The 10,198-nt window shown below is 41.2% G+C and overlaps 1 protein-coding gene across 1 annotated transcript in view; it reads left to right on the top strand.

Annotated features, from left to right (window-relative positions):
• The first annotated feature begins 4,706 nt into the window (after positions 1 to 4,706).
• The window catches only part of pcdh1a (protocadherin 1a), a 119,181-nt gene continuing 113,689 nt past the window's right edge, over positions 4,707 to 10,198 (top strand). Inside the window, exon 1 of the mRNA XM_088088731.1 lies at positions 4,707 to 5,327. The gene's annotated coding sequence lies outside the window, so the exon portion shown is untranslated. The remainder of the gene's footprint in view (positions 5,328 to 10,198) is intronic.

The raw sequence follows: 10,198 nt of genomic DNA, 5'->3' as shown, positions 1-10,198 counted from the left end.
AGTGCATCAGAGCAAGCTTTGCTTCATCAGCTGCTGACTCTGTGATGCTGGGCTTTGTCTTGGGGCTGAGCAGTTCAAGAATCATAAAGTTTCCTTTTCCGCATCACCGCTCCTTCTATCCCTCAGTTGACCCATCTATAACTGCTCCTGCTCCACAAGTGGATGTGGAGAAATTTGAATGCAGCACTTTCTTTATCTGTTTTTTTTTTTCATAGCTGAGACTCTCTGGGCTTAAATGATGTTTTATGATGTCATAGCAGTTGATGTTGTTACTTTGTTAACAGTCGTACCTACAGTGAGCAGTGCAGCAGCAGGTTTTTTGCCCATTTCCTAGTTAGTGTGGATTTAGTCTTCAAAGTGTGCATTGAAGACCTTTGCTGCAGATAGTTTTGATTGTTTTCTTCAACCTAACTTCCTCCTCTTTAGATGTATCCCCTTTGCGAAACATATGTGTATGTGTGTGTGTGTATCTCTTTACATTTGTCTGTAGTGTCTGTTTGTCGGGGAGGAGGAAAGGCACTCCAGGTGTGGTGTGTGATAAGAGAAAAGATGTAAATGTATACAGATCACATTCACGCTCTGTGTTGTTGTGTTCCACAAAAGCAAACAAACACCAAGCTTAGAACATTCTTTCTGCTTTCAGAATATTCGAGCATGCTGAGCTTCAAAGTTTTTCAGCATCATTTGACGTAAATGGATATGGATCTCATGAACATATTTTTTCGAGGAAAAACTCTTAATTGATGCTCATTGAATGTGTTTAATCAGCCAAATCAGACTTGGGAGAAAAAATGTGCTCCTCATCGGAGTATGAGGCTGCAGTATCCAGGACACTGGCCACGGACAATGTGCTGGCCAGATAGTGTGTGGTGGGCAGACTCTTTTAGGGAATTTGGGAGAGTTTGAGGGCATTGTGTGCCTTTGTTCTGATGCACCGATTACCCTCGCCTTGTCCTCGTTTTACCTCTCTCATACTCAAATATGGCCACGAGGAAAAGGTGAGTGGGAATCAAACAGGCCTGCGCTCTTTAAACTGACTGGTGAAGACATCAATTGAAGCAGAATTTCAGCCCACACTCTGTTCATACTTGAAACGGACAACAACTGTTGTAACGTGGCCTCAGTCTGTCTCTGCTGTTTGCTCAAAGAAATGCATACATTTTAAAAAGTGGATACTGTGGATGACACATACATTTAACATCTGTATGTTAAGAAAGCATGTAGTCAGGAAAAGAGAAATTATCGTGCAAAACACTCCCTTAAAGGCACAGTTTGGATTTGGAGAAGTGTGGTTATATGGGGTACTTGTACATAGTTAGTGTATCACATAAAGTTGATTTTAGTGGGCACAACCCCAGTTTAGGGAAGCAGTCTGGAGTCCAACATGAAAGCTAAGCAATCTCCTTCTGTGAATGGGGGCCGATGACAAAATGTACTTTAGTCACCTATAAAAAGTCAAACTCTTTCTTTTTCAAAGTCTTTCAACAATATAAAGTCCTCACATAAAACCAAGCTGACTCTGCAGTAGAGAAATGCAAATACTGCAATAAAGAAATCAGTGCTACATGACCAGAGAAAACAGAGAAAAAGGACACTTTTGCTTAAGCAGTAGAAAACCTACAACTACAGGAATGCATCATGCCTTACCAGACACTGCTGACACGATAAATGTGCAATTCAGTTACAGAATCTTGTTTTGTTTTTGACCAGAGCTGCTTAGTTTTACCCTTTGATTTCCATTTTTCAGCCTCCATTTTCACTGTGCAGGAAGCAGTATGGCACCCACTTCCTGTTCACAATGTCTCACCATTACAGCTAAACAGTGCATTTAAATATGTTTCTAGAAACATTTTAGGAGATAAGTAAGCAGTGCAGAAACACAATTTTGATCCATATTTGATTAAATGGCAGTTTTAAGATTTGATTGGATTTTGGTCCAAGTTTGACAGAAAGAGAGAGAGGAGCGTGTGTGTCTCTTGATCAGCTGTATACTCTTTTTACGTGCTGTTGGTGACATGGGTTGCTGGCAATACAACAATGTGGAAGTACAGCCTGTGCTTCGAGCAACAGCCCAGAAGCCAGTGACAGTCAGCCAAATGATGCTAAATTACTTCAAATCACTGTTTTTTCTCTCGTCTTTGTAGAGGGCAATACATTGGCTTCATTTTCCTGTTAAAAAGCACTGTCTGACATTAAGATGAAGCAGTCAAAATACTCTCAATATAGAATACACTGATATAAACTGATATTGATTTTTTTCTCTTTTTTTTAGGTGGATAAAATACGTTTTGTTGCTGGCCCCCATCCACAGCAGTGGATTACGTAGCTTCTGTGTTGGACTCCAGCCTGCTGCTCCAAACTGGAGGAGTGCCGACTGACATCTACTGTATGTAATATACTCTCTTTGAATAAGCATCCCATACAACCACAGTTAAAAAAAAAAAAAAAAACTTAACTATCCCTTTTAAATACCCTTAATTTACACGGTTAATTACAAAAACAAAAACGCTCAAGGGACAAATTAAACGGCAAAAGATCAAACACCAACAAGACACATAAAATATAAACTCACAAACTTTCCCAATTACATAATTTTGCCTGTAATCGGTATTCATAGAAATGCAAACTTCTGTTCCTTAATCGTTGTTCTCCCTCTCTTCATATGCGCTCTCCTCTCAGGCGACTTATGGGCCACCTGTGAAAATACTTAAACGTTATTAGTATGGCTGGTGAAGAGCAGCATAGCAGTGGCAGTGCGTGGGCGGGAGCTCTAATATGATTGGCTCAGGGACACTGTAAGCCTGAGTGGCAGCCCTTAATGGGCGCCCTGGAGAGGTAACCCAACAGCTGTGTGTTTGCAGCTAATGAGAGATGGGGGAGGAGTAAAGGATCACAGACTGGAAACACTCTGATAAACTCTTGCCTCAGAATGGCTGGGGAAGATAGGAAATCAAGTTTTCTCCGGAGGACATTGCTTAAGGCTTTCCTCCTTTGTCGCAAAAACCCCAGCGTTTGACTCATTGCTCCTGGTCTGTTGCTTATGCCTAAGCAGTTATGATCACTAGCATCAATGTTGTGGAAGAAAGGAGTAGAATAACTGTGGCGTGGGATGGATTTCGCTCCCTGCTGAGCCATGCTGATTTATAGCCCACAGCAAAAGCATTGTTGTTTTTTTCTTTTTTATTAATTACGCTGCTGCCGTTTTAACAGATGATGTCAGGCACATTCCAGTTTTACCAGTTTTCATTGTTTTCACTTGGAAAAAAAATAAAAATGTGATGTTGCTCCAAAATCAAGCAGCATTAACCCCTTGAAACCTGAAGCGACACCACTTTTCTTTTGCTACTTTCAGACATGTTGCATAAGTATTTAAACCTTTGAGCAAATTGGTTTAATTAAGAAAAAACAAAACATGGGGAAATAGGCAAAGAGCAACCTGGAAAGAAATGTTCCAAAAGCAGTACATTAATAGATTTAAAACAAAAACATGAAAAATGTGGGGAAAATGTCCAGGAAAAAAAAGAAATAAAAGATTGAAAAAAAAAACTATATTTATTATTATTATAATTGCATTATTAAAATGATGAAAAGAGAGAGATGACTGGTTGCTCTGTAGGCTATTACACGTAGGTTAAAAAAAAAACTAGTGTCAGATGTTCATGGAAAATGGGAAACCAACAGGATAAACAGGAAAGAAATCCAGTCACTTCAAAAAAGTGAAAAACGAGAATATCGAGTGGAAGTTACTTTCAAAAGCCTTTAATATGGTGGCTAAATTATTAAAAAAGCCAACATGTTTAAACCACAACTGGTCTTTGTCAGAGCTTTAAAAAACAACACAAACAAACAAAAAAAAAACTGTTTTTAAAGCTCTGACAAAGACCAGTATTGGTCGAAACGTGTTGGCTTTTTTAATTATTTAGCTGCTATGATAAATGCTTTTTAATGTAGCTCCTCCTCATTTTTCACATTTTTGGAGTGCCTGGATTTCCCTCTTGTTTATCAGATTCAAAATAAGGTTACAGAATTATTATAAATTTTAAGACACGTTTTCCAGGTCATATACTTTTTTTCATTTTAAGATAATTTACTTAAACGTATCATTGCTCATTTTTTGGGGCTGTGTCTTTTTTCATTGCTCACTGCCTTTCTTCCTAGTTTTTATTTTCTTTTTCTTTTCAAAGAAATCAAGCCACTGTGTTCAGCTTTCAAAGGGTTAACGTTCAATTCCCTTAATTTCCCTAGCTGATAGAGAGGACTGTATTACTTCCCACCCTTATTCTAACCGCCTGAGGGTGGCGCCAAATGAATAAATAGTGGCCAGAGCAGCTTCTATTTTAGGCCATTCATTTTTGCTACATGGAATGCATATCAACAAGTAAACTGTCAGTGCGGGCTACCTGTTACATCGAATTTAGACAATTTGTGCAATCAGTGCGTTTTGTGTGGACAGATGCAGCTGGAGCGTTTTTTTTTGTTTGTTTGTTTTGTTTTGTTTTGTTTTGCAGCAACACACACATCCAGCTGCACGAGGCGCTCGCAGTCTATAAGGTATATTCTGCCCCCCTGCCCCCCCCTCCTTTGAGGTGACCCAGTTTGATGAGATCTTCTTACTAACTGTTGGAATCACACAATTTCCTGGTAGGCAGCCTTAGCATAATGTGATGTTGAGTGTGAAGTTGCTGTGTGCTGCGGTGGATGGGAGCCCCACCTCCTCCCACGCTCTGATGAGTAGAGAGAGGAAGAGAGAGGGAGAGAGGGAGAGAGAGGGGAGCAACTAACCTACCCACAGTATCTCACCACTTGCTCTCTGGAAATGCTTCAGATGGGCTTCTTGTTTAGGATCGCTTGTGTTTAACGTTGCAAAAATGACATTTCTGCCGCAGTCGCGTGGACATCCTGTGCGTCCTTAGAGTGCGTTACTTCTGTCAGCGCTCGAGAAACTTGGAGCAAAAAAAAAAAAAAAAAGGATGCGCCAACGAGTGCATATCTTATCAGGGATCAGTGATTGAGGACTGGAAATGGCACACAGTGGGCTCTCCCTATGGAGTGAGACTCTTCATTTTCCTGCTCTATCCTAAAATAACCAAACACAACTTCTGATATTTCCCACGGACTGAGATCTGCTCGACGACCGAGCATTTTGATGCGGAAAGTTGCAAATGCTGTGAATGGATTTTGTGGCCGCTTGAAGTTATTTTGATGCCAGCGCTGTGGCGGAGGTTTGAGGGTTAGACACCTGCCTCTGGGATCACCGGTGGACATTTATCAGCTGCGGACGGATTTTGGCGACGCGACACGCGCACGCGGAGAAGTCTCTGGCACAGGTAATGACCGCAGAGTTAGCCGAGAAAGTTGTTTTGATTGCTTGATGTTACTGGAGATGTGTGTGCGCGAAGTTTTGGAAAGACTTGAAGTGGTGTCTCGTTAGGCAGGGGCCATGCTCCAAAATAGACTGTTTATAGCCTTACAACAAGTTGTCCGCGATAATAGAGAAGCCGATGCTTGGCTTGGGTGTTACAGGTTGATAGGACACAGCGATGGAAAGGTGCAGACATGTCACCCCGCGATTATGACGAGCTGCGTGATTGATCAGACCATGCATCGCAATTAAAACACATTCAAGCCGAGTGTGGAGTCATCAAGTGCGCATATCGTCGCACTTCACCTACAATATAAGTGCATTCGCTTCAACGTGATGTGTACTGACGATCGCCTAATTGCATCTTATTATACCATTATGATTCTGTGAAGCAGAAAATGTGATCCCTTTGCATCATCCCCTTTTCCTCGTCGTTTCTTTTATACTCGCTGCAAACATTATACTAATTGCCTTCATTAGTGGATCTTTATTTGGAGCGGTTCACTCTTTTTTTTTTTTTTTGCGCAAATAATTCTGACGTACAGCCAGCCATGTTAATAAGTAATCGGCAGTTTTTCTATATGGAGAGATTCGCGCATAATTGGTGGAGGAGTAGGAGGAGGAGGAGAGGAATAAAAAATCTTTGATCAGCGCATCCGCACGGGTAATCTCCTCTGCTCTCCAGCGAGAGTCTGGGGTGTTGTTTCTCGCCACTCCACCGACCACCAGGCACATTTTAATAGTCTGCTTCACGTAGCGATGTCGGTCTAAGTTCCCACACACTGTGGGCTAAAGGGCCATCAAAACAGAGCGCACCAAAACAGGCCTATTACCCAGTTTATCTAAGAAACTGTCTATAAGACCTGATGAATGTTATCTATCTATCTTTATATCAATCTATCTATCTATCTATCTATCTGTAATGATAAATAAGGTGCAAAAGGGCAGATGCTCAGTTCACTTCATTTCATCCATTTGCCATGAAAAGAGGTACTTGTTCAATGGTGAACTTTACCTGTCCTCCCCTTCTGAATGCTGTGCAATAACATGCATTGTGTGAAATAAAGATGCTGAAGGAAGGCTGTATTACATTTAGTAAATATATCAAATCTTCAAAACTGTAAAATTATGCAAAATCAGTAAAATCCTTAATCTGGTGTCAGTTGCATATACATAGCAACAAGGAGTGTTAAGTATATGCCCTGCGTGTTCATATCTCCCTGTCTGAATGCAGCCTCTTTGATCCCAGAGGTATTTTTGTAATAGGAGTGACCCTCTGTCTTCCTGTGAAGGAGCCTACATGAATGGCTAAACACTCCTGCCCCTCAGCAAGCATTTCCAACCAAAGGCCACTGTTTTGTCCTCACCAATGACCAGAGTTTACTGTCTCCAGAACTGTAACATTTTGCAGTCAATTCTATTGGTGGATGAGATATAAGGAGACCTAAGCAGCAATACTACCCATCATAAATCATGCTGGTGGGAGGGTAATGGGTTTTACCTGTTATACTAGCTAAAGGCGCAGAGTCAGCCAATACATCACATCACCTCAGTTGAGAAAATCATTAAATCAGCCGTTATCTTTCCCCACTCTGGCAAAGCAGGGGAGATCACATCTTATAGATGTTCACGAGGCTGATTTGTACCAAGTAACAGGTGAGAAATGCAGCTTCTGCAAAGGACTTGGGGTTGCTGCTGGATCATAATCTTCATTCCTATACTCAAATGATTTTTTTTCACCACCCAGACATAACCCTCACCCTTTGACATATTATTAATTTACAATTATGGCTCAGTTGATTTTATGCGTGAGTCATTTCTGCCGGACCTGTGGAGCAGCCAACTTAAAGAGCAAGTGTCACCCAGTCAGTCACTGAGTTGACTCAGTCAGTAGATAGTCTGTCTCTATGGTAACCAGGACATGCGCACATGCTCTGCAATACAATTATATTGTTGTTTTTACATACCTTTTCTTTAATGATTCATGACAACACTCACATGTGTGTATCCAGCCACACATACCTTTATCTTGTATGCTTTTTCTACCTCAAACCAAATATCTGATACAAATATCTGATACATCTGATCTGTAAATGCCTTTTTATAATAATAATAATTCCGAATCATTATTATGATTATGATTATTATTATTATTATTATTATTATCTTTTACTTACAAATGGCAGAATTTGGATGCCACATACAAGAAGTAGATGATAGATAACAGTGATGGATTGATTGTTAGACACTTATGCTGATCTTATTGGAAGAAAAACACAATGGTCATTGCCTACTTTACACATTTATTTATTTTTTTTTACTATTTTAAACTAATGTACTGTACATTTCATATTTTGTCATCTGCATCTCCTACACAGAATTTCTATTCAGTCAAACTCATCTTTACTTTTCTATATTCCACCCTATTATAAGCATTCACATTAATAATTGATATAACGTCAAAACAGGATCTACCAGTCAAGACTCCCAATATGTAGTCTATGCAGGGTTCCCACACATTCATTTATCTATGGCAGCCTGTCACGATTAAAACATCTGCTGCCACATGTTGATTTTAAATAACTGGGGCTTACCTGTTCATTAGGCGGTCTATAGGTCTGTTATGGTACATATAAATGCTGTTTGGTTTGGTTTAGATTTCACCACACATTCTGAATGCAGAACGTACTCTGGGCACAGATGACGCAGCAGAACGTCAGATACAGTTAAAATGAAACGTAACTCTTGCACTCAGTCTGAAAGTTTACGTGTACTCACAAACAGCTGCTGCTCTTATCTATTGATCTGATCTGAATAGTTCAGAACAGATCAACAGATCCACCCCTCGAGTCTCAAACTGGTGCTGAGGAAAAAAAGAACTCTGTGCTTTTAAGGACCCACAAAAATGTTTGATTTAAGAGGGGACACAGATGGATAAAAAAGGGACAAAGACACACAGGAGATTAAAAAAATTGGAAATTTGCAGACCACCATTCAGCTATAAAGATTAAACCGATGTGGATGTATTGTGCCCAACAACTGATCGTCCTCGAAATGAAAACCATTACATTTAGGTTGGAATGCACCTGTTAACCTCATATTTTCCTCTCCTCCCAAATATGAAATGTTGACATCCCTTGAATCCAGTTTGACAGCTGCCTGTAGTGCAAAAGCTTTTTGGCAAAACACATGCAGAGCAGTTTTGGGGATGATGGTTTCGAAGTCAGAGTGAATAAAAATGATCCTCACGGAGGTGTAGACATTTTTGCACCATCCACTGACCAATATGCAAATACACTCCAGGTGGTGGAGGAGTCAGTTTACCATGTTTGCAAGCAAAGATGGTAGCAGTTTGCCAGAGGTCCCTGTCATGACTGGGTTCAGCACCTCTGGCCTCATTAAGGCAGAGAACTGCATCCCTCTTGGGAATGAGACCAACTGTGTAGGGTCGGTGATTGTGGACATATAGGCGCCAAAATGTTCTCGTCAACTGTGGGGGTCAGCTGGGTGGCGCGCTGTGTGAAGGCTCCAGGTGAGACTCAATCAGACCTTGCAGTTTGACTGATGTTTAGCTGCCAGAGAAGTCTTTCGCCTTCTTCCTGTGTGAGGAGCAGAGCAGCAGCAGCAGCACTGGGCGCTGAGCCTTTAGGGAGAGGTGGAAGGATAGAAGACTGTTGGCAGTTGCGTGGAGGAATTTGGGAGTTCACTGCTGTCACTCAAAATGCCATTGGAGGAAATGGGTAGATCCACAAGGCAAGGGAGAGATCATAAGGAAGGAAGGCATGATGTGAACAGACACCCCCTTATGTCTGCATCCACTGGTGAAATCCAACTCTTCTCTCTGAGCCTTTTGAAGTTGTTGCAGCTATTCCAATATTCTGATTGTGAATGCTTTTTGCTCCTTGCTTTGTCCTGTTTTGCATATTTAGCTTTTTAACAAAACAAATCCTCTTTGCTTTCATTATTAAAAAGGCTATGGTTGGATAAACAAATAATAGGAATATACTTGCCTTTTTTTAACAGTAATACCAGCTGGTAAACACATTTTATTTACCCTTAGGTAGTCATACGTCAATCACAACACTTCTACTTTTCAATGAAACTTCAACAGAGGTGACAACAGACTTCTAGGTGCCACAGTGGGCAGGAGTGAGAATCACTTCCCCTGCTCTCTCGGCACCGCTCTTATCTATAGAGGTCATTGGCTGGTGAAGGGGTATGCTTGGGTGAGTTCCTCCTGCAGCTTGTGAGTCTGTGGGGCGATGGCCATGCTGAGAATGAGTCATGAAACACTGACTCTCTAGTCCAGTCTTGTACTTAGACTTGGCACCCCCGACGGTCTTAATAAGCTGGGTTTGGGCCAGGAAGTGTTCTCGCCGCGTGGCAGGCCGACTCTGTGATGTTCCTAGGGGTCTTAAACTCCATCGCTGGGCAGTTTTGCTTTGACTGCATTCTTGCTCAAAAAGTTTAACATCTTCACAGGAGATATACTAAATTGCAGACCCATCAGGCAGTTAGAGAGTGTCTTTGAAGGTCTACCTCCATACTGTGGTACAGGCTGCCTTCAGTTTTTCTCTATGTTGGAACCATCTGGACCATTGCATGATCACAGCATGAGGCAGTGTGCTGAATGCTGCTTCGCTGGTAGAGTTAAAGTTCTCTCCTCAGTAAGACAGTGGATGCCTTGATTGTATTTGGGAAGATATTTCTTCAGAATATTTGTTACTTCTCCTTGAGTGTCTGGCTTAGTTTTTTAGTGTATTTGTGCAGGATGCTTTTTGCGGCATACAGGGAGTTACTGTTTGAGCCCTTTAGGCTGTGCAGAGCCTTAATAGC

This window comes from Plectropomus leopardus, chromosome 15 (assembly GCF_026936395.1).
Source record: "Plectropomus leopardus strain MGB_pleo_1.0 chromosome 15, ASM2693639v1, whole genome shotgun sequence".
Classification (NCBI taxonomy): Eukaryota; Metazoa; Chordata; class Actinopteri; order Perciformes; family Serranidae; genus Plectropomus; species Plectropomus leopardus.
This window is presented reverse-complemented; position numbering and strand designations above follow the sequence as displayed.